The sequence below is a fragment of the Pyrus communis genome, chromosome 2, assembly GCF_041283825.1.
Source record: "Pyrus communis isolate YQ-2024b chromosome 2, ASM4128382v1, whole genome shotgun sequence".
Taxonomy (NCBI): domain Eukaryota; kingdom Viridiplantae; phylum Streptophyta; class Magnoliopsida; order Rosales; family Rosaceae; genus Pyrus; species Pyrus communis.
Genome location: NC_142566.1, coordinates 14414219 through 14440777, shown reverse-complemented (window position 1 = coordinate 14440777; position 26559 = coordinate 14414219). Strand labels below are relative to the sequence as shown.

The 26559-nt window shown below is 37.4% G+C and overlaps 1 pseudogene; it reads left to right on the top strand.

Moving 5' to 3' along the window:
* Positions 1 to 9074: 9074 nt before the first annotated feature.
* On the top strand, positions 9075 to 9902 carry LOC148698614 (uncharacterized; annotated as a pseudogene).
* Positions 9903 to 26559: the final 16657 nt, after the last annotated feature.

The window sequence follows — 26559 nt, the reverse complement described above, 5'->3', positions numbered from 1 at the left end:
GTTAATTCACCAAAATTTCAGGATTCAGCCACTGAAATTGGTGAATCCAGTTTTGATAGCTCAACACTAGTGAGGATGAGAAGCCTGAATGAAGTCTACACTAGATGCAACATGTGCATTGCTAAGCCATAATTTTTTGAAGAAGCAAATAGGGATAAAGCTTAGTCCAAAGCCATAGAGGCTGAATTGGAAATGACTGAAAAGAATCAAACATGGGAGCTGGTTGACAGAGTTAAGAAATTAACGATTGGTGTAAAATGGGTTTGCAAACCAAATTAAACCTTGATGGTACAATTTAGAAGCGTAAAGCTAAATTGGTTGCCAAAGGTTACTCACAGAAGCCTGGTATTAACTTTAATGAAACGTTTGCACCAATTGCAAGGCCTGACATTATAAGGACTTTAATTGCCCTTGCAGCATAAAGAAAGTAGAAGCTATATCAACTAAATGTGAAATATGCATTTCTGAATGGTGTACTAGAAATAGATGTGTATGTTGATCAACCTGGTGGTTTTAAGGAATCAGGGAATGAAGACAAGGTGTATAGATTGAAGAAAGCTCTATATAGGCTAAAACAAGCACCTAAAGCTTGGTATGATGAGATAAACACTTAATCTACTAAGCTGTGGTTTTCAAAGAAATCCTAGTGAAGCCACATTATACATCAAGTTAAGAAATGAAGAACCACTAATTGTATCCATCTATATGGATGATATTGTGTACATTGGAAGCTGTGCTATGCTAATTGAAGAATTCAAGCAAGATATGATGAAGAAATATGAAATGACTGATATGGGATTGTTTTATCATTTTCTTGGAATAGGAATTGTTCAAGGTGAACACAATATCTTTATAAACCAAAAGAAGTATGCACTTACTCTTTTGGATAAGTTTAGGCTGAAAGACTACAAACCAATGAGTATCCTACTTGCTGTGAATAAGAAACTAAAGAATAAAGATAAAAGTGAGCTTGCAAATGGAGCTCTCTATAGGCAAATGGTTAATAGCCTTCTGTATTTAATAGCTACTAGACCTGATATAATGTTTGCAGCAAGTCTCATTTCAAGGTTTATGCACAATCTTACAAAGAAACACTTTGGTACAACTAAGAAAGTACTGAAGTATATTCAGGGAACCTTGGATTATGGAATTGAGCATGTCAAGGGCAAAGAGGAATGCTAGTTAGCTACTGTGACATTGATTGGAGAGGTGATGAGAATGACTTGAAAAACACATCTATATATGCTTTCTCTTTTGGGAGTGGCATTTTATCTTGGACATCAGTGAAGCAACATAGTGTTGCCCTCTCCATTGCTGAAGTTAAGCATGTGAGTGCATCAGAAGCCACAACTCAAGCAATATGGCTTAGGTTTGTTCTTGAAGACTTTGGTGAGTTGCAAATTGAGGCAACACCATTATATGTGACAATACCTCTGCTATTGCCGTGACAAGGAATCATGTGTTTCATTAGAGATCCAAGCATATCAACAAAATATATCATTTCATTAGGGAGGCTTTGCAAAAGAATGTGATTGATTTAGTGTACTGCAAATCTGAAGAACAAATTGCAGAATTTTCACTAAAGCTTTGCCCAAGGAAAGGTTTAATTACCTCATAGGAATGCTTGGGGTCAAATCAGCAACAACCTTAGAAGGGAGTCTTGCAGCATAAGGATGTTACTCATGAAGATCAAAGGAATGGATTGCATCCTAGTGCAGCTCAAAATAGAAGAAAAGGGTTTGAAGATTGAAGGTTATAGTCAAACGCAATGGACGACCTATATTAGAACATCTAAACGGTGTAAACAAAGACACATGTATAAGTGAATTGTGGTTTAACCGTGCGGTGCACGTGATCACTCTCACATGAGTGAACTGTGTGAAATCCCAACGATATTGTTTTGTCCTTTGCCAGCATCACTTTATATGTGTGATGGTTTCCATTCTATTTGAATCGAAGTGTGGATGAATAGAATGATATCGAAAACTACGAACTCTCCTCCATTGTTAGTCTACATTTTCTTCATTTTTCCAAAAACTCATTGTCAAAAACTCTAAATCTTACTAAAACAACAATTGAGTGATATAGCAACACTCTTCGATTGTTACTCATCTTTCAACTACACGTTTATTGTCCTTATTCCCGCCCGCATTTTCTCTGCTGCTCTATCTCTTAAAGAAAAAGGCTGGATCTTTCCTGTGGCGCTAACTCTCCTCCGGTCAAACTCTCAAATTCCAATTCGAATCTAAATCCAAATCCAAATCTCAAGTAATTTCTACAATTTTTCCGTTGCTAGTTCTCTCCATTGGTTCATATTGTTTATGGTTATTATTAAAAGATTTTTGCCTCAGTTTCTTGCAATCCAGCTTTGTCTGTGTAGTTTAGGTACTTATTGAAATGGAACATTTTGCGACACACCTCGATCGAGATCAGGGCATGTTGGCCGTCACGTGAAAGTGACGTAACCAAGTGCACAATGCGGAAGCTAATAAAATAATAATAAAAGTAGTACGAATAAATAAAAACCAGCTTTACACAAAGTAATAACGAACAAGTGGAAGCGTAAGTGTGAACACTAAGTTCAGAGCACGAAAACCTAATGCATTCCGGGAGAAACGACACAACAAAAGCACACCCGAAGGTGGTCCTACACTGGTGGTAGTCTGTCAGATATGTCGGGGAAAACCTCAGGGAAGCCACCAAACGTGCTAGCCAACTAGAACCTGGATGGGCGCAAAACAAAAGCGTGAATGGGCAAAAACAAAGCTTTTCAAAAACCATTTCATAAACAAGTTCTAATCCCTCACCGTAAAACCAGTATACTTCCCAGAAAATAGAATATATATATATATATATATATATACACATATATATAAATCATGCTCGGAAAATATGCTATGCCAAAACCTCGAAGTAAAATGCAAGTGCTCAGGTAATATCACATCAATGCCATATAATCTGTCAGCCGAAGTCACCTAGCGTGACCTATACGGCTGAATCTAGAGCTCAAATCTCCATCTCACTAACTAGACCTGCACACGAGTCGGAACCACCTAAAGTGGTTTGTACGACAAGCCTGGGTGTAATATAAGTACGCTCAAGTGCTACGATCACGTGAAGGCTGGGCGAATAATCGCAGGTCACCTACGAGTCGGAACCACCTAAAGTGGTATGTACGACAGGACTGTGCACCTAACTTGGATCCAAGATGAGCGTGTGGTGCGAGAGGTGAACATCACGTGAAGGACTGTGCCCGACTCTAGGCGGGAGCACTAACACCGGGGGTGCAGGTTATAAGCTCTCTATGAATCTCAAAACACTACTGAACATAAACATAAACCATACTCACCTGACACTTACTTGTGCGTCTGCAGCGCCAAACATACATATATATATATATATGCAACTAACAATGCATAACAAACGGCAATATAATGCATGGCATATAATGAATAAACATTTCATATCACTTTCTGGGAAAAGTATAAGTATATAGGTATGTACGGAAAACCAAAAGCCCACTCACTGGTATGTGGAAGGGTCGTAACCCCCTTGCCTCGAGTGACCACGCTTGTCCTCGGGATAGGTATCACCTATATGCGAAACAACTATAAAAACGTTAATTTTAAAGCACATAACCAACCTTAAGAAATAACTTCTCATACAAAGCTCAAATAGGGTGTATGAATACACCAACGTGATCTACTCAACCTCAGGAACATCCCCATATTTTTAGAAAAAATTTTCACCATCGCACGCGCCCCCACGCGCCGACCAAGGCACGGCCACACGCGCCGGCCACGCGCAGGCACGTGCCTGGCACGCTGACGACGTCAGTTAACGCCGTCAGGAATATTCCGTTAACTTTAACAGATTCCGTCAACGGCGTTAGGAATATTCCGTCCAAACTGACGGAATATTCCATCGTCTTCTCCAGCGAGGCTCCGGCGCCGTCGACGGCGCCGGAAAATTGGGAAAATTTCAAATCGTCCTATCTTCTTCGTTTTTCAACCAAATTTCACAAAATTGGTACCAAATTGAAGCTTACAACAAGAGGAACAAGTTCATACCACTTTCAAGTGCTAAAATCCACGGAATATGGCCGGGAAAATACCCGAAACTCACGATCCCGACGTCCAAAACCTTCAAACGAACCACCCCGAGCCTCCTAAGGACCTCACCAAGCTTCCTACAAGCTTGAAATTCCCAAAAATATAAGAATTTACGTGTGCATGAACAGTGACAAAATCGGGGTATCCCAAGTTCGACGTGAAAATGAAGGTATCCTTACCTGAAATGGGTATGATTGAACTTCTACCAACCTCACGAGCATGAATATGTACTTTGTTTCTTCGATCTGTGAAGATTACATGGGTTTTGGGGTATGTCCGTACAAATGGAGGGGAAAATGGGAAGGGAAATGGCACGGAACAGGGTGCAGGGACAGGGAAGGGTGAGGGAAAATATGGGAGAGTGTGTGTGTGGTCCACAATCAGCCACACCAAGCTCAAAACAACCATACAACGTAAAAATCACACTAGGGGCAAAATCGTCTTTTCACGCGTACGTTTTAAAAATTTTCGGAACGGGCTGTCACATTTTGAGAAACAATGCTTTCATTGTGGCATCAATTTATTTATTTATTTATTTTTAATTTATATACTATAATTAAATTTGTTTTTTTGTTAATATCTATAGTCAGTTTTAAGATAATAGATTGAACAACTGTTTAAGCTGAAGGCATCGTATTTAGTATTACATTTGCATAATATCAATTTTATTTATTATTATTATCATCATCATCATCATCATCATCATCGTCATCATCATCATTATTATTGTTCGGCGTCGTATTTAGTATTACATTTGCATTATATCAATTTTATTTTTTATTATTATTATTATGATCATCATCATCATCATCATCATCATCATCATCATCATCATCATCATTTTGTTTCAATATGTTTATCCAATTTTCGACCTTTCAATTTGGTTTTAGCTGATTCATCATCATCATTATTATTATTTTGTTTCAATCTGTTTATCCAATTTCGACCTTTCAATTTGGTTTTAGTTGATTCATCCCTCATAGATTTATTTTTTGTGGATTTTCATGTGCAAATTATGCTAATTTGATATAAATGTTGTTTCAAATATCTATTAATGTGTTCGTTTGCAAACATAGTCTGTCCTTACAAAAAAAAATAAAAAATAAAAAACTTGTGTTTTAGAATTAAATACTTTACAATTTGTGTCTATATGATGAACTTAGCTACTACTTGAACAAGGTTGTTTTCAATTTTATGTGTTTAAATTTGTTCTATGAGCATTCTACAACAACAACCACCAATCTTTATCCTACTAAATGATGTCAGCTGTATGAATCCTATAATGTCATTGCACTCGGTTTAGGCTAAGTCTTCCATTAGCTTCAAGTAGGGGTGACCAAACGAGTTTAGGACCTACAGGTCAAGATGGGTACACCCAATTCGAGGCGCGTATGTGGTGGGTGTGAATTTAGTAGAAAATATATGAGTCGGGGTAAGGCATAAGTATTTACCCGGTAGGGTGAGTCCAAAACTTTAATATCATAGGGCCTAGACCGACCTGTTTAGAACACACCAAAATGCCATATCTAAGCTCCAATATCCAATATTCACCATTTCTCTCAATCCCTCCCATATTTCTAGAACTCTATCCGTCCTTCAAACTTTTCACATCTTATCTCAGTAAGAGTAAATATATATACAATACAAACTCCAAATATACAAGGAAAGCCTACAGTTTAGGAAATCAAATATCTACGCTAATTTCACTCACTGTCCTAAAATTTCTCTTGAACCTGATGCCCCAAAGGTAAATTTTAGTCTCATCCTTCTTCAATTTCGTTTCCAATGCTTAGATTAAGGAAAATTTTAAGGACAATGTCTCATGAATGTTGTTATCTATGTAGGGATCTTGCAATCGAATGGTACAAACCCCGTTCCCTTTGTTTTTTTTTTTTTTTTTTTTTTTGAACAAACGATATTATTTACACTAAAGGGAAGGGGTTGGGCTTAACCTCACAATGGGCTAGCAATAACATGGTTCAAATTCGCCTTTGGCGAGAATTGAACTTAAGACCTCTCACTTACAAGTGAAGAGGAACACCTTTAGAAATTTGTTGTTTGTCTAATCACGTCCTGGCTCTGTTTATTGAAGAAAACTACTCCTTAACTCTGAATCCATGATTTTATGTGCATGCATCCATAAGTCCATAACTCTACAGGTTTGTTGAGCAACAAGGTCCATCGTGGTGGTGTGCCTCAGTGTTTGAGTACAGCGAAGTAAAGAGAGGGACTCCTAGAACGTTCAAAGTTTTGCCCTTGTTTATGGTCTAACAAATGACCGTTGGTGGATGGGTGGTGTTGAATCTTGCTGAGGTTGGTGGTTGAGGTGGTGGTGGCTTTTGATTTCTTTGTGGTGGCTGATTTGAAGATGCGATTATGAGACAAAGTCTCATGGCTAAAGCGGTAGAGGAAGACCTATGAAGACTTAGAAAGAGACTATAAGAAAAGACTTGGACTACTTGGATCTAACGGAAGACATGACACAAAACCGAGTGCAGTGGCGTTCTCGGATTCATATAGCCAACCTCACTTAGTGAGATAAGGCTTTGTTGTTGTTTCCAAATAATAAGTTTAAAAAAAAAAAAAAAAAATTGTTATTGGACCCGAGGACTCAACTTGAACCGATCCATTTGAAAAAGGTTGGGTTAAGTCCGGTTGCAAAACTTAGAATCTCTGTACCCGCCCCGACTCACTCCATTACAGTTCAAAATGGGTCTAGTCCGGTCCTTTCAAATTTGGGTTTGGCCCGACCTGTGCCCACCCCTAGCTCCAAGTACTCATCCATATCTTTTCTTATAGTCTCTTTCAAAGTCTTTCTATGTCTTTCTCTACCCCTTTTTCCCTGAACCTCCGTCTTATAGTCGCATCTTTTAATCGTAGCATTTGTAGGTCCTTGGTTCATGTATCCAAACTATCTTAATCGATTTTCTCTCATCTTATCTTCAATTGAGGCAATTACTACTTTACCTTGGATATCCTCGTTCTTAAAATCCAATGAAGCATTCTCATCTCCTTCTCACTCATTTTTTGTACGTGTTGCTTTTTGACCGCCTAACATTCTGTGCCAAAAGCATCGCTGACCTTATTGTTGTCTTATAAAACTTTCCCTTGAGTTTTAGTGACATATGACGATCGCATAATACACCCGATGCACTTTACCACTTGAACCATCCAGCTTGAATTCTATGGTTGAGATGTCAATCTAATTCTCCATTATTGTGCAAGATAGAACCAAGATAACGAAAACAGTCACTCTTTGTTACTTCTTAATCTCCAATCCTCATCCCTACCTCATTTGGACCCCCATTCCCATTAAACTTATACTTGTTTTTTACCTACTTAAGCTTTTAGCGTCCATCACTTCCCACCAAAGGTTAAGCTTCCCATTTACTCCCTCATGCATTTCATTTATCAACACTATATCATCTATGAAAAACATGCACCAAGAGATATCATTTTGAATATGTCTCGTTAACTTGTCCATCACCAATACAAAAAGGTAACGACTTAAAGCTGAGCCTTGGTGTAAGCTATGGTTATGGAAAGCTTTCAGTTTGTCCTTCATGAGTTCTTAATGCAGTCCTTGCTCCACCATAGATATCCCTTATTGGTTGGATATATGCTGCTGGTACTCCTTTATTTTCTAGAATCCTCCAAAGAATTTCTCTTGGGAGCCTATCATATGCTTTTTCCAATTATATATAGACTATGTGCAAATCCTTTTTCATATCTCTATATCGTTCCATCGATCTTCGTAAGAAATAGATTGCCTCTACTGTCGAGTGCCCTAACATGAACCTGAATTGATTTTCTAAGAATTGTGTCTCTTGCCTCAATCTATGCTCAAGTACCCTCTCACATTGTCTAAAAAAAAGAAGCTTGGAAGTCTTAAAGACAATTTCTGAATTTATTCCTTCATTTTCGAAATAAAATCTTCAATTCAATTTACCAATTGGATGTTAAAATTTAGATCACATTTAGGCTTTTTTTTTCTTTTTCTTTTTTTTTTTTCTTTTTTTTTTTTTTTTTTGGTTCTTTAACACGGTGATACCTAAATTTGCTTTCTCAATTTCTGTTAAGGTGATAATGATTGGTTAGCTAGGTAATGGTAATTCTTTCTTAATTCAAAACAAATTGACGAGAAGCCAGTAGTCCTTTTATTTGGTTTGTCATTGATGTGTTTGTTTGTTGCCTTTTGTGAACATCTTTATAGTTTCTTATTATGTTTTTATCTGCTCGGGCTTGTTTGATTTGGATAGTCGAACAAATTATCAGTTTTGGATAGCTCACAAAATTAAACAATGAATTTCCATTTTCGAGTTTTGAAACGATTTGTGGCCATTGGCATCTTAGAGAACATCTGAAGTAACACTTGGATTTTAAAACAGTCTCATGTTCGTTATCTTTATTTGAAGAATATGCACTGGCTCTGACTGTCTATAGTTGAAAGAAGAAAGGAGAACAATATAGAGAGTATGAACCATTTTAGAAACCATTGATGATGTGGTGCAAATGCTGCACTTAGCTCACTCCAATCCTTTTTATGAAAGAATTGAGCTCTTGTTATAATTTGCCTGTGTTTGTTTTATTTTCATGTTCTTTAGTCATTGGTGTTAGATTTGTTTATCTAAGCTAGTTGTAACGCTTTTAGTTTGCTTTGTTGTTTATGAAAGTATCTTTGGCCCAAAAATATAAAATATAAATTAACTAAGTTGTGATGAGTTGAATTTTAGTAATGCCGCTGATTACAATGACCTAATTGTGCATAATGCTCAATGACAGTGATGGCTTATGACTGATCACGTAAGGAGTTTTCATATTGAATCCCAAAATTCTCGATGGAAGAATAACCTAAATTGCAAAACTTGGAAGAAGACGATACTAAATCACAAAGCTTGGAAGAACATAGCTTGAAACGCTCTTAAGTCGTAAAGCTTAGAAGAAGACCCTACATCACAGAGCATGGACGAATGACACCCTAAATCACAGAGCTTGAAAGCAAACTCTAATTCGCAGACCATGAAGAAGCAGACTCTAAATCACAGAGCTTGAAAGAAGACCTTAAATCACTAAGCTTGGAAGAAAACCATAAATCACTAAGCGTGGAAGAAAAGCCTAAATCACTGAGCTTAGAAGGACGAGATAAAATTGCATTCTCCGATTCAATGAAAATTCGTTGCAATTCCTAGATTCAATAGACTGCTATTTAACCCTTTCGATTCATTGTCCCGAACACTCCGACAAGTAAAATAGATTAAATCATACTATTTCTATTTGTGTACCTTTGATTTGAATTGTTATAGTAACAAGGAATAGGTATACCACTAACAGGGGTGGTTGCAATTAGCAAGTGATCAACATTCTATGGATGAGTCACGCGTGAACACTGCTTTTTTGGACCTGAAATCTTACAACGCAAGTACATTTCTGCAAGTAAACCAGCAATCTGATCGTGGAGCAGAGCAAATTCATCGTTTTACATTACGTAAATGGGCATCCTCCAACAATGACGATAGAGCTGCACTTATGAATATGAGTCCGTAGATACCACAACGAAAGGACAAGGATGGATCTCCACCTCCATTTAAAGCTGAACCAGCATCAACTTCAGAATGAGCGAGCTAAGTCACTGTTGATGTTTGACTGTTTGGTTTCGCCAAAGCTACGGGCTGCACAACTCTCATTTGAATCTGCACTTGATGCACTTGTAGAGATTGCCAACATGCTTCGTTGATGTTTTCCACGTTTGATAAGGTCAAGGAAGAATTGGAAGCTATTGAAGCCGAATGATGGGCGTTAGTTAACTGAATGTCTTAATTTCTTTCATGCATGAACTTCAGGTTTTACCCTTTAATTATATTTCTAGAATTCAATTGCATGGATTACGTGATGAAAAATTGATGATTGTTCACCATGTAATGTGATGATTGTTGGATGACGATTCCTGCTAATGATAATGCTAGAGTTAGGAAATTATGTTAATACTCTCTTCCTTTCAAAGTGTTGTTTTGTTGCAGTTTGGTATTAAATTGTAATTGGGCGGGTTGGTCCTGGTTGGGCTTCAATCATTGGCCTACTCAATGGGCTCGGGTCTACATTTTCGGAATCAATTTCCAATTGGACAAACAGGTAACTCGAAAATATGGACTGAAAATGGGTCTATCTGTTTGCCGGATTAAAATGGGCTTTGAAAATATGGACCCAAGCCCATTGGGTTGAAGCCCAACCCGGGTTGACTCTATCCCTACTTAAGATATTATGGCACAAAAATTGCAACATAATAGTCTTTTACAACAAGCAATGCTGACTCTGAAGTAGACATAAAAGGATTCAAGTGTCCATGCCTTCGACACCATCAGTGATGCTACCAAAACCAACAAAGCAAGCATAGGAATCGATAATGAAGACTCAAGGAAGTATATAAAAGCCACATAATGATTCTATATCCATTTTTTATGTAATGACTATAATCTTTCCACAATTACTACAAATGCATTTTCATCTATCCCCACATAATGTACAAAACTAAACAGTTCTTCAATTCAATTTATAGAAAGCATTAATTAATGAATCACAAAAAATCTAGAGAAAAGTACTACTTTGCAGATTCTAGAATTTCTTTGTTTTCTACATTTCAGCTCAAGAGACTAAGAAGCAGGTGGCGTTTTACCGTAGTGACAAAAATCAATCATGTTTATGCATGTTTTTGGAGTGTTTTGACATGAGTTTCTAGCCTGCATCTTTTGTGTTTCATCAAATTACGTTATTAATTTTCACAGATGCTAGTGAATTGCTTTGGAACAAATCAGACGTTTGGGTTCGGTATATACCAAACTCGTATCAGATTAATTTCTAGACTTATAATGATATGATATGAATTTAACCCATACATTGTAGGTTAAAAGGTGCTAATTATAGTCTTTATAACTACTTAGATAGAGCAACTTATGAATGTTATATATGGTGGTTATCTACATTCTATAAATTTATAACTATGTGTTACTATGCCTATCGGATAGATGGTGACCAATTAAAATGGACTTGAGTCCAGTCTAGTATTTATTGTGTCAAAATGTGAAATAGATAGGACTAGACATGATGGGTTTTGATTCACAATAGAGTGGGTTATCTAACCTATCCTTATACAAGGGGTTATAAGTCATGTGTTATAAGTCTCGGTCAATCCAATCATATCTCTAAGTCCCAATCTCATCCAATCCACCAAACAAACCCTTAAAGGCTACAAATGTTAAGTCTAGGCTTAATGGTTATTTGATTTTCCTTGTCAGAAGTTGTTTTTCTTTTGTATTTTTTAACCACCCGAGCTCAAAGCTCAATTAGATTAGTTGATTTAGTACTTAGGGATCTTGTAGCCAGTGAAGTTGAAGTGTGAAGCCAAATATCTCAAGTTGTGTCTTCATTGGAAGGTTTGCATCATGCATATGCATTTCCATGACTCCGTTTTTCATTCATTCTAACTAGTGTCTAGTCAAATTAATTTCTGCATTTTATGTGCACGTGAATCGGGCACACTCATGTGGACTCGTCTAACTTTTTTGATACGAAAGTGAGTTTCTCACCTTTGAATTTTTTTTAATATTGAATTTGTATTTGATAAGTGTCATTGTGAGTTGTACTTCAACTGCTCCAAAGAAAACATTCACTTGATAAAAAGCTTTTGGTGATGGTCATTGGTTTCGAGGATTCGAACTTAACCTTCAAAGAGAGTGATTTTGTCCTTCCTCTCTAACAAAAATCCTAGAAGTAGCAAGCATTTTCTAGGTAATGTTATTCATTGAAAATCTATAAAACTATCCATGAAAATGGTTGCTTGAATCTTCGTAGAAGCTCATTTGTTTTTGGTGAGAAAAAATATATTTTTAAGAGAGTGTTTTAAGCTTCCCGAGCCTACTTTATGTGTTCTTTACAAACCCTAGTTGCAACCACCTTTCTCATGCATTAAATTTTGTACTAACTCACCTACATCATTTTTAAAAAAAGTTTATATTGTTTGTGGCATAAATCTTATTTCAAATCTTCATATAGACCTTAATTTAGGTTCTCGGTTAGTTTCTTTCTTTCAACTGTTTGATTCAAGCAATTGACTTGTCAGAGTTTGAATCCATAGTTGCATATCATCTTACATATCTTCATATCATTTGCATGGTTTATGTTTTGTTTCAGTGCCACAAGGAGATGAGCTGGAGAAGTGTAGTGATAGGAGCATATTTAGGCGACTTACTTAGCTTGTTTTCGTGCATTTATATTGTTAATTCCTAGTTGTTTTAGTAGTTTAAGCCATTTTCGTTTGTTTTTGTTGTTTATATGGCTAAGGAAGCAAAAAGATGCATTTTGGAGCAAAATTGGACTTGGAATGGATAGCTTATGTTTGGAGCAAAAGGAATGGACGAAATTAAAGACTCCAAGTTTCAGCAATATCAAGGGCTCCTACCTATTCTAGGTCACAAAACTTGCAACCTTAAGCAATGCCGTGTGTTTCCTTGTGTCTCCCTTCCTTGCCGTGCAAGGAAGGGCTTTGTTCCCTATTTTAAACACTTAAACACCTTCCTTTCTCATACCTATTTCAGCCATAACTCACATACACTTTTATATTCCTAAATCCTTGCCTAAATTCAGAAATAAAAGACATTCCCTTTCTTTCCAACCTAGCCACATGCACATTCACCCCTTTCTCCACACCTTGCCGTGCACATGCATTCCCCTTTGCAATTCCAGCTTTCCACCAATCACCCTAGCTATTTTTCCACTCTTTCCCATTCTATAATTCACCCACATGCTCTCCCATTTCAGATTGCAGCCACATTCATCACCAAAGAACCCATCATTGCCGTGCATTCCACATTTCCAGCTTTCCTTCTAACAATCAGCCACACTTCCACATGCATTCCCCTTTGCAATTCCAGCTTTCCACCAACCAACCTAGCTGTCATTCCACATGCATTCCCTCTTTAATCATTCAGCCACATTCTCTCACATTCTCTCCCATTCTCTCCCTATAAAACCATGCAATCCCATCACCTATAAAAGGAACCATTGGAGCCGTGCAAAACCATCCATTCCAGCAACAAATCCTGAAGCCGTGCACTCCCATTCCACATTCCAGCATTTACTCCTCCATTGCAGCCACTCCAACCACTCCTCATCCCTCCAAAACACTACCCTACCATCACACATCCATTCCTCCATACAAATACCACCCCAAAACCTATCCTTAGACCTTGTGCCGCAACAAAGAGGAAGAGAAGAGGGCCTAAACGTTCATACAATTCAATTTTGAGTTGTTGGAATGTTTAGGTGTTTCTTTTCCTTTGATTTCAATGTTTAATTTCAATTCTCTTTGTCTTGTACGTATGAGGAACTAAACCCCCCCTTGGCTAGGGGGGGATTCGAAATACATGTTTATGCTTGCGATATGATTTGATTACTTCTAATTGCGTTTCATAAGTTGTGAATTCAATTTACTTATCTATGTGAATTACATTGATTTATGTGTGTTGGTTGAGAGTGCACGCTTAATTATCATGCATAAATTGGATGCTAGGATATAAGGAAATTTCACCTAATCATTTTGGAATTATATTCACAAGTAGTAAAGGTTGATGATCTCAATCGCGTTAAGTAAATTCTTGGCATAAGTTTCATGCAATCATAGTAACAAGTGCTTCGTCAATGCTTATGGTTTTCATAGAACTTAATGATTCTTGCTTGTATCTCTATTATGCAATCATGTAGGGGACTTGTGGGGAATGTTTTGGGTTGTCGTATGCAATCATCCAATTCAATAACGTTAGGAAAATCTGAGGGTTAATTAGTGCAATTCACGGTTAATCTGGGGCGTTGAGAATTCATGTTTTATTGAAAAGCAATTGGAAATCATTTTATATGCAAGTATAACATGTGTGGAGATGAACCCCTTAGCTAGCTTCCCATCCATTCCATTCCATCAAATTCGTTTTTACAATCTTTTCTTATTTTCGTCCAAAATCTGTTTTAAAGTTTTAAGTCACTTGTTTTCTTTTAAATCCGTCCAAAAATCTAAACCCCCCTTCTCATTTGTTCCAAATCTGTCCAAAAGAGTCCTTTTGAGTCTTTAGAGTCAAAACCAAATGTATTTTCGTCCAAATTAAGTTCTAGTGTCTGTTTGAATCAATTTGATTGTTTTAGGCAGTTTTGAGTGTTTCAAAGTTGTTCTGAGTCATAGTAGTCTTGTTAAGAGTCTTTAAGTTTAGTTTTTATGTTTTTGAGTCAATTCATATTAGATTAGCACCCCTAGTTAATCCCCGGTTAGAACGATCCCTACTTACATCATTACTACAATTGTCACAAATAGGGTTTAATTTGTGTGCGTATAATTCTCGCATCAAATTTTGGCGCCGTTGCCGGGGATTAGCAAAGTTGCTAATCCCTTGTCTTGAGTCTTGTTTAAATTTTTTAGTTCTGTTTTGTTTTAATTTTTTTTGCACCGTTTGTATGTGTTTTGTTTTTGTGCCGTGTATGGCAACTTATTTTCTTACTTGTGCCGAGTCTATTAAGTTGGTTACTTATCTTGTTTGCTCTTGTGTGTAGATACTAGTTTATGACCCGTAGCTCACAACCTGTTCGTGAGCATATCTCCGACTTTGACGGCGATTTCGAGAGGACTTTGAGAAGAAAAAAGAAATCGCAAGCGTCTAATCCTCCTAGTCCCGAACCTGAATTAAAGGAGCAAGAAGTTGAAATTGAGGTTGAAGAGGAAGTACCAACCATGGCAATGGACAATCGAACCATCAAAGAGCTTTCTGCCTCGGGTTTGGCCAATGCAGCCCCTCTTTGCATCCAATACCCTAGGGCAGCCCCTGAGAAGACTGATGAATTTGAGTTGAAGTCCAGCTTGCTACATCATATACCCAAGTTCCATGGGTTATCAATGGAGGACCCCAATAAGCATTTAAAGGAGTTCGAAGTTGTATGCTCAAGTATGACACCGGTGAACGTGGACAGCAACATATTGAAGATGAAGGCTTTTCCTTTTTCTTTGTTGGAGAAAGCCAAGGATTGGTTGTATGAGTTGGCTCCCGGCACTGTCACATCATGGGAGAGTATGAAGCGAGCCTTCTTAGAGAAGTTTTTTCCGACATCACGAGTCATTCTTCTTCGCAAGAAGATTAGTGGAATTCAGCAAAGCCAAGGTGAATCTTTTCCAACTTATTATGAACGTTTTAAAACTCTTGTTGCTTCATGTCCACAGCACCAAATGAAGGAGGAACTACTTCTTCAATATTTTTACGAAGGTCTTCTACCACTTGAACAACAAATGTTGGATGCATCCGCAGGAAGAGCTCTAGTGGACAAGACACCTAGGGATGCCAAAACTCTCATTGCTAATCGAGCACTCAATGCACAACAATATGAAGGTGTTGGGCAGAGAGACACCCCACGGCCACAGCATGTAAATGAGGTAAGTTCTATTTCTGAGTTACAATCCCAGATGGCTAACCTTACGTCTATGTTATCGCAGTTTGTTGAAGGCCCCAAAGCTCAAGGAGCTACAATTTGTGGTGTATGCTCCATTTAAGGACACCAATTTGATCAATGCCCTCAATTGATTGAGAATGGAGGGTGGGAATCTGCCAATGCCGTGGGTTATGGGAATCAAAACCAACCAAGGGGTGATCCTTTCTCCAATACTTACAATCAAGGATGGCGTGACCACCCCAATTTCAGATGGAGAAATGCACCACAATATGCCCAACAAAGTGGATTCCGACAACCCCCAGGTTTCTTTCCAAGGCCAATGGCACCACAACCACCTCCTCAGGCACAATCATCCCAAACCAACTCAGGTACGTCTATGAATGACGATAAAACATATCAGTTACTAACCACAATGGCGCAGGGAATGCAGAACCAAGCAAAGGAGGTTAATGAGCTAAAGAAGCAAATGGGCCAAATGGCCGAATTTTTTGGGACAATTCTGTGAAAATGGTAAGTTACCAAGCACTACGGTAGTCAATCCAAAGGGTGGTTTCGAAACCGCCAATGCAATCACCTTAAGAAGTGGCAAGGAAGTTGGAACCACCTCACAACCACCAAAATCAAGCCAAGAAGAGGATGAAAGGTTGCTAAAAGAGAAAGAGAGCAAGGGCAAAGCCACGGCAAGGGTGGAGCAACCTTTGTCGTAACCACTTCAAGCTCCTAGGCCGTCCAACAAATGTAAGGTAGGTCCAAACTCAATTGTTTCTAATGTGATTCCACCAAACGTGCCTTTTCCTAGCAGGTTTATGCAAACAAAGAAGGAGGAGCAGGAGAAAGACATTCTGGAGACGTTTAAGAAGGTCCAAGTAAACATCCCTTTACTTGATGCCATTAAGCAAGTGCCCAGGTATGCAAGGTTTTTAAAAGAGTTATGCACAACTAGGAAAAGAATTTCAAACAAAGAAGTTGTGAAAGTAAGTGAAAATGTATCGGCGGTTTTGCAACGAAAGTTGCCTCAAATGTAAGGATCCAGGGACCTTTACTATCCCATGCACAATTGGAAACACTAGATTTGAACAATGCATGTTAGATTTAGGTGCTTCTATTAATGTCATGCCATATTCCATTTATGCATCTATGAACCTTGGTGAGTTAAAACAAGATGGTGTTATAATTCAATTGGCCGATCGTTCTAATGTTTATCCCAAGGGAGTCCTTGAGGATGTTTTAGTGCATGTCAATCATCTCATCTTTCCTGCAGATTTTTATGTCTTAGAAATGGAGGATTCGAGCCATGCTCCATCATTGCCACTCTTGCTAGGCCGTCCGTTCATGAAAACAGCTCAAACAAAGATTGATGTGGCCAAGGGAGCACTAACAATGGAGTTTGGTGGTGAAATAATTAAATTCAATGTTTATGACTCTAATAAGAATCCTAACGATAGTCATTCTTGTTTTATCGTAGATGTGCATAAGGACAAAAGGCCGAATGGATCCACACTTATCACGAAGGATGTATCAAGCACCACCATTGGAGAAGAACTTGGAGTGATTGCCCTACAACCACCCAATATGGCCGAAACTTCAAATGGGGACATTGTTGATCAGGCTGCCGATTTTGAGCCTTCACTACAATATGTTTGTAAGTCGCCAAGCCCAATTCCAATTCCCATTTCAAATAATAGGTTGTTACCTTCTTTGGTGCAGGTACCCAATCAATTTCAAGGTGGTGGGATCAGTTACAGAGAATTTAGGAATCCAAACGCCAGAATCAGGGAGGATCACTATCCCCTCCCATTCATTGAGCCGTACTACGAGAACTTTGTTGAGCATGTCGTGGAGGACATACCCCTCCATGTCGTGGGCCTTAAGTGAGGAATGAGCATACCATCGTCCGGCTGCAAGACGTAAAAGAAAGCGCTACTTGGGAGGCAACCCAATACGCTGAATAAAATAAAGCATGTCCATTGATCTCCGAGAAGTTACATGTGAAAAAAAAAAATACACATGGCAGAATGATGGAGCCTTCACAAAGGTTGTTTACGTGAACCCCCACTGCTTGGCAAAACTCCAGGAGCGGAAGGCATCGAAGATGGCTCATTCGAGGCCTCAATACTTGGTGGAACGCTAGATGACGCAGGAAAAAGGTGCCTCTGGAAGAAAGCCGCAAACCTTTGACGGTCACTTTGAATTCGACCTTCAGATTCTTGCAGCTCATCAAGCTTCCTCTTCATGCTCGTCGAATAATTATTTGCAAGCACGTGCAGACCTCTATTCTCGCGCTTAAGCTGTTGGATCTCTTGTTTAAGATTTTCCACCTCCGCCATCAATGATTCAACCTGACGGGATCAAGCAAGTAGGCGTTGGCCCATGTTGGACATAGAGCCCGCACACTGAACACTGAGAGCTAGGGACTCTTGAACGGCCAACTCATCGGACCGTCCTGAAAGCAGCCTACTATCATTAGGAGTGAGGAGGTTCCGAGCTACTATCGTAGCTGTTGTTGCATCCGTCATCACGGAGTCTTCACCTGTAAGAGAGCCATTAGAAGATATGAGTCTTTAGAGTCAAAACCAAATGTATTTTCGTCCAAATTAAGTTCTAGTGTCTGTTTGAATCAATTTGATTGTTTTAGGCAGTTTTGAGTGTTTCAAAGCTGTTCTGAGTCATAGTAGTCTTGTTAAGAGTCTTTAAGTTTAGTTTTTATGTTTTTGAGTCAATTCATATTAGATTAGCACCCCTAGTTAATCCCCGGTTAGAACGATCCCTACTTACATCATTACTACAATTGTCACAAATAGGGTTTAATTTGTGTGCGTATAATTCTCGCATCATGTAGCTGCCTTTTTGTGATGACTAAAGATAGCTCCAGCTAGTGCAATATAAGGTTGCACAAATGTATAAGTTGCTTTTTTGAATAAGTCTAGGAATTGAGTTTATGGTGGTTAACATTGTATGAACCAGTTAGGAGATTAGACTCCTTGGAGTCCCTGGTTTTTGAACCAGTTAGGAGTTTTTCTGGTCAAAACTTGTTGTGCACACTTCTCCCTAACTTGCATGTATATCTAGTTATTAATACTCACGTTATCCTTGTTGTACATAGTGAACTGATATGTGAAGGTTTTTAAGTTTGTGAATTCATGTGGTGAGATATATCTGGGTAGACTGTGACTAGTTGGACATACTAGTTAATTAAGTTTATTTCTTGAAACTCTATTTTCATATCTGACAAACTTGTATCTAGTTGACTAGCTCCCTAAATAGTGCAATGTAAAAAGTTTAGCTTTTATTTGCAGAACATTCCACTCGCTACCAAAGCGTCAGCTATAGATATACTGATAGAAGCATATTAATGTGACTTTGTTATCTTATTTCTTTGCATTTACTTAGTTAATTTCCATTTATTTTGGTAATTTAAGTTATTTTTGTATTATTGTAGGTCCAGCTGGTAAAGATGACAATAAATGGCAAAATTGAGCAATTTGGAGCAGTTGTGGACTTGGATTGGATAGCATGCGTGGATAGCATATGGGCTGGACGTTTTTGGTGTTTAAATAGTGTTAGACATGTGCTAAAATATGGAGAAATTAAAGTTGAGACTTGGAATGCAAGGAATTACACAAGAAAGAGGAATCCTAGTTGGGGAGTAACATTATCTTATCCTACCTTATCTTATCTTATTCAATCTAATCTTATCTTATCTCCAACTACAAGGAGGAATCCTAATCATATTCCAACACTCTCTACCTGATTTTTAGAGTCCTAAAATAATTCAAAATGCCAAAACCTTTTCCTCCTTGGATTCAGCCGTTCCCCCTATATATATGAAATTCCCGCAGAATTTAGAGAGTGTCATGCCTACCATTCATTCATTGAAGCTGTTGGAATTTTTCAGAGTTCTGTCTATCTTTGTTTTAAGTTTCAATGTTTATTTTAGATTGCTTTTCAGTTATGATGAACATGTGTAACTAAGTTTCTTTTTAGCTAGAAATGAAGTCGAAGCCATGATCATATGTTTTATATAAATTGATTACATCCAGTTATTGCTTTATAAAACATGAATGGGATTTACTTATCTGCTCTATAGAGAACTTATTTTTGTATGTTTATTAAGGATGCACACTTAGTTTGCTTGCAGGGATTTGATGCTAGAATATAAGGGAATTTCACCTAATCGTTATGAACTTATATTTGCAAGTAGTAAAAGTCACCAATCATGATTGAGTTAAGTAAATTCTTGGTAGGAGTATCAAGCTTTTCATAGTTACGAATGCTTTGTCAATGCTTATGATTTTCTCAGAACTTAATGATCTTTGAGATGTATCTCTATCTTGTTTTTCATAGTTAGGGAACTTGAGAATAATAATTTGGTTACATCGCTGAGTCTAATTCAATGAACTTAGGAAAATCTGAGAGTTAATTAGTGATGTTCACAGTTAATTTGGTGCATTGTCATTCATGGTTTAGAGGAAGAATAACTGGAAATCGATTTGTATGCATATGTTTCATGTGTGGAGAAGAATCCTTTAGCTATCCTTTCATCCATATTTCATTCACAACTTAATTTACTTGCTGCCCTTTACTTTTGTTTTAGTTAAATTCATCCAAAATCCCCCCCCCCAGTCATTGTTTTGTTGTTAGTTTAACTTAGTTTTCAGTTTTATAAGTTTAATTTGTGTTGATTAGCATCCCTTCTAATCCCCGGAATAAAACGATCCCTACTTACTCGTACTACGATTGCATAATTTATAGGGTTTAATTTGTGTGTTAGTTTTTACCACATCATATACATTAAGAAATCTAGGGTATCCATTAGTATTAAGTGGAATCTCACTATGAATCGTGATAGAGTTGTTAGATCTTGTTACTCACCTCCCTTCTTTGATGGAATCAACTATGCTGCTCGTAGCAAGAAGTTAGAAATACTTCTTGATAACCATGATGAGTCATTTGCGATTAATAGTGCTAAAGGACTTAACTCCAAAGGAAAACTTGGCCTTAATTGTCAAACAATTCAAAAGGATTCTCAAGGATAAGGGCAAAAACAAAAAAACAAAAGAAGCGTGAACATATTGAGCATATCAAGAGATTCAAAATTTAGATCACAAGGGAATAAGTCTTAATTTCAATAAGAAACAAGAGAGATCGACACCTGTCAGAAATGAATCATCTTTAACTGACAACTGAAATGACAAAGCTATGAAGGCTATCTGGAGTGAAACTAAAAGTGACGATTCTCAGAGTTATAACCTGTCACTTGATGAATCTTCAGCCATTGCTTTTGTTGCTCAATTCAAGATGGAACCTTTTGTGATGAGGAGATTGTGCTTGAAGAACAGGAAGTTTTGTTCTATACCCAAAGTTGTGTCTTAAGAATGATTTATGTTCCATGAGACTTGCAATTCTAAGAGGTGCTCTCATCAAAATATTACACTCCCTTGTAAGATGGGCTCTCATTAGAATTACTACACTCCTCCAAAAATAGTGCTCTCATAAGACAAGTAAACTCCCCCAATAATACTTGGGACCAACACCTTGTAGAATTATCAGACAGACTGGCTGAAGGCCTACTTCCAACAACACTGATATTGTCCCCAACTTGGTCATTACCACCTGCACAATCCGTCAAGTGTGGGGTTTTACCACAAAAAGTTTCTGTGTTAGTTAGAGTGGGATAATTCTATTTAAATTGTTTTTCTCCTTCCCCTCAAGCCGATGTGGGATTCAATACGCCCCCGTATGTGAGACCCTATTTTTGTGGGTTACACGTGGAGATCCACACATCAGTAATCACATGAAGCCAAGGGATCCACCATCATATTGCGGGGCCAAGGGGACTCACCCATCACGTGGCAGTACGAATCCGTTCCTTAGCTCTGATACCATGATAAAACTAGTTTTAGGGTTTCGATCTGTTTCTTTGTATTATTCTTCCCCCTCTTTGAGGTAATATATAATCAATCACATCTCTTGTAATACAAATAATAATTAATGATTCCTAACCAAACTAGGAAATACAATAATAAGAATTATATTCCTAATCAAACTAGGGCTCATGTCAACACCCTTAACCTAAACAACAGCAGCAGCAACACATTGTCTAATCATCATCTTCGTCGTCTTTCTCCTAAAACTTAGGATCAATAGCCATGATGGTTTACCTTTGGAACCATACATGGCCTGCAAGCCCTCGTCGATGAGATGAGAAAGGTCTGATGGCCCAAGGAGGGTAATAGATGGCTTGATAACTGGCAACTCAAAAGACATGTGAGCCAACATGGTCTAAAAAATAGCCATTTTTAAAGATTGAGTTGCAGGATGAAAGGTGGAGGACAAGGTATATTATCAACAAAAGTGATAAATGGATCCCTATATGCAACTATGAAATATTCAGACTAAGTAATGTCAGCATAAGTAATGACAAAGTCGTCATAGACATTATGTGATCAAGAGGTAGAGCAAAGAGTTGACAGATGACGAAAACAATAAATGTAACAAACTTCCCACAAGCATACACAATATGATCATTGTGGAGCCAAAAATAATCAAGCAAATTATGGAGGCGACATGTGTACTTTAGGGTGAAAAGGACAAAATTACCCTGGAGTCACATCGGGATTCTCACGCGCATGCAAGGGACAATAACAGCTCAATCAAGGAAGAGTCAAAGGTGATCAAAATGGTATTTATTCAAAACCCTCTCATCTTTCCTCATCCAATCCTCACCCACAAAGTAAATCCCAATTATTCTTTTCAAATTGGGATTAATTACCAAATTAATTGCAAGATATTATTTGACATAATATCTTGCAATTATATTCAAAATACCACCATAAGTGGTCGGTCCCTATTTCTCCAAATAGGGCCCGCCACACCCCTATAAATTGCCCCATCTTCACACCAAAATGCAAGTTCATTCTCTCCCAAAAAATTCTCTAAACACTTTCTCTCTCAAATTCTAACTTTGGCATCAAAGATTCTTCGGCCAAAGCACCCCCCCCCCCAAATTCATCGTGGGCGCGTAAGGCTCTTGGCCTTGATCTTAGGTGTTATTATTTTGCAAGTGTATTTTCGTCAAATGAGAAGAAGGCGGAAATTTGCATCCACAACCATCATCAGGGAAAGCTCGAGACACATTGACAACAAGCCTCTATGTAAATTACAACCCACAAGTATATGGTGTAATCAGATCTACATCCATGTGGATGTAGCCTCCACTTGGGGTGAATTATGATATATCTTATGTGTTCTTGTCTTTGTGAGATTGACGGTTGGATCTAAGTTGGTCCAAAATCGACCCAATTTTATGTATCAACAGATTGACGTCGTCTATGAATATTGATACAAAAATCTATGTCGGTTCCCTTTCTTTTTTTCATCTCTCATCGTTGTGAAATCCATGTCAATACGAAAATTCATGTTGGTTCTCTTTCGTTTTCAAATTATCTCAAAATATTAGCAATTTCCAGTAATGAGAATATATGCTTGGGATATCCAAGAATGAGTACAAAATAAAACATTGGAAATTTCATTATATAATAATAGCATGTATACAATATGAGAATAATCACAAAACTGACAAAAACATATAATCGGATTAAAAGTTTAAGTAGGAAATAGAACTTTTGTAAATTAACGATGAACATTGGAATAATATACCTATTAAAACTAATTAAGATGTTATCTAGCTTAGGCTGCAGTAGGGGATCCCATGCATCGTCCAAAGAAGGAAGAAAGAAAACACCTATGAACCACCTTCACTTCTTGCTTAGAATTAGATGAAGCAGCGGCATGTGGGTAATGTGGATGATCGACGAACTCCCTTTCCTGAAATTTCTTGTCGAAATTTGGGTGGTGTTCGAAGTCACTCATGTGGCCGGAGAAGGTTTTCGATGAACACCGAAAGCCTATCCTCCCAAATGCGGCCAAAGGAGCCTTGCCTCCTAAATGACATGGATGATCTTTCCAATGCAGTCATCGTTTGATCAAATTTTTTGAGCTTTCTTGATCTCTCTTTGTTTTGTGTCCTCTCATCTCACATTTTGTATTCCGTTTTTAACTAAGATAATCGTTTGTTGGGTTTTGAGGTTATTTTCATGTTTTAGTTTGTGGTTAATTCCGCATCAATTATGTCACAATTTTGTTGGAGAGGGCATCAGAAGTTATTTTAACCGCATCTTTAGCCATATAATTTAAGGATTTACCAAATAGTGGTTTTTCAAGTAGTTAAAATGATGTATGAACACCTTCATATTACAAATCACACACCTTTATCAAGTTATAATCACTAGTAGAATTTTGGCTAGAGGACACCCTTTTCATTAGTGTTTATTATAAAGAGTGGGCACTGACATTAGTGGCAAACCTCAATTGCCACCAAGCAGCCACTAAATTAAAGAACATGTCCTATGTAAAAGACTCTATTGTTATAATGGAGACCTTTATTATATTGGTGTCATCTGCAAACAGTGCCACCCTAATTCACATTGGTGTCAAAGTTGCAAATTGTGTTTAAAAAAAAAAAAAAAAAAAAGATGCCCTGTGTGGGCACCCAAATTGGGGTATCATATTTCTTTTTCTGTTTTTGATGAGAAAACAAATTGTAATATCATTAAAATATAAAAATACAACTATAAATTTGCATAACTGATATTTTATACAATTTTGTACAAATGTTGGAACCAAACTTTAAAAAGTCTTTGAACCCTTTGTTTCCAAGAGCTTAATCATTTCAATAAGTTGAATCTAATCATTGATAGGATTTTTATCACCTGTGAAAAAGGGTTAAAAACACCTAAAATACTTGCAAGAGAAACAAGGTTATTGTAGTATAATTGGTTCAAGCAAAGTCGTTCTCCACAAGGATTAATTTAAAGAGATCAAAGCGAAATCAATTCTCAACTAATTAATAAAAACAAAGTTTTTCTTTTGAAAGAGGTGATTTAATGACCTAAATTAAGAAAAACAAAGTTAATTAAAAAGATTACTTAAAAACCACAACTTTAAAGAAAGATAAAGGAAACAATTTTTAGAATTCAAAGTGAGAAAGTACTAGGGTTCCGCCGTCACCCTAACAATCCTATGTAGCTCTTCTAAATTACTTACGAACGATACATGCATATTTTGAAGGTTAGGTTTTCCTAGAGTATATCCTACTTGGAACCTCCAACATAGAACGTATATCTAACATGCAACCCGTCCGTGGTGTCCCAATCGAATGTGAACATGCAAGACTCATTAAGTTTTATGAAAACCTTTTGAAAAACCATATAACCCTTAAAACGTATCGTCCATCCTAAGAGGTTACACATATTAACTACAAGAAGCCTTGGTCAATTTTAGGGACAACCCTCCGCCAAAATTGCATCAAATAACTTTTCTAAATATCCTAATGGTCACAAATCACTAAGACAAATAAATAGTTTAAAGCACATTGATTAACAATCCAAAACTTGCATGCATAAATTCATAAGCAAATTAAAAAGAGACTACATATTCTTGCTAAGGATCATGGCCTCACCCTAGCAAAAGAAAATTAGTTACGCATTTTCATACTAAAAATCATAGTCTTTATTGAAATAGAAAAACAATGAAAACACCTTGAAAATATAAGTCTTTAAACCTCTAAGCTTTGCCCCAAATGTTCTCTCCAAAAATTGCATGCATTCTCTCCTCTCCCAAAACCCTAGGTCTGCCAAAAGGCTTATTTATACTACCCTCATTAAAACCCTCCTAATAAAAGGTCTTAGAATGAGACTAGGTAACTAAATAAATTAAAATAAAATAGGAAACATAATCCTAAATTGACTTGGTAAATTTGCCCAAAATTTTGCACAGCCACGTTTTGGACCCATATCAGCTCCAAAAACTGGCCCAAAATAGTTGGATCTAAAGCCTGGACTATTCTGAACACTTCTCCAGACGGCGACAAACCCATCTGAGCTCATCTTGGGCTCCAAAAATGCAATTTAAGCCCAGAAACGTCACTTTCCAGCAACGTGCACTGCTCCTTTATTTAATCGCCAGAAAATAACCGCTTGGTAGAAAAATCCCAAATTTTGACACGAATGTCTTTCAATTTGAATCACTCCAAAATTTGTCTGTTTGATCATATTTTGCTCCAGAGGAAGTTGAATGTCCTATATTGAAAATATAAAGCAAAGTATCAAAATTCTACCCGAATAATTATCAAATTATACTAAGAATAGGGTGAAATATATAATATAATATTGACTCATCAAAATACCCCCCAAACTTAGCTTTTTACTTGTTCTCAAGCAAAATTAAACTAGGAAACAAAAATAAAAGCTAACAAACTAGAACTTAACTAAAACTAAATGACAAAGATTTTCACCTTCAAAGTTGCAATCCATAGAAAACGTTAAAAATCAGAACATCTTTTCAAAAGATTCAGCTAATCCCACCACAAAGTTTAAGCCATTTAGAATCAATTAGGAAAGAATTCATAAACTTCCTTTGGTGAAAAGTGAACCAACATGGCTAAGGAGACTCGACTAAACCTCTACCTTTCGTCCTTCTTTATTTCACTCATACTAACTTTAAAGATGGCTATTTTTTTTTTTTTTTAAGTAACAGTAGTGGTCATGCAATGTCAGTTCATTTAAGCTTTCGATCTAACCCATGTAGCGAGCTTTAGGTCAATGACTCCCAAACCACAAAAGCTTTAGCGCACTAGGTGTAGAACACCCCCAAGGACTTATTAACTCGAGGTGAAAAGGCTACGAAACCAACTAACCACCCTGCCCCATGCCAAAACTTTACCGTTTGACGCGAGAATCACTGCTTATTAGGCAGGACTGGCCCAGTTACTAGGCAAAGCCTCGGGTGGAACAATTATTACTTTATTCATAACAATAACTAACTTTACTTAGAACAAAAATTAAACTTAGACTAAAAGTAAGTGTTTCAATCTCACTCCCCACAAACCATGTCGATGTGAATGTGCAAATTG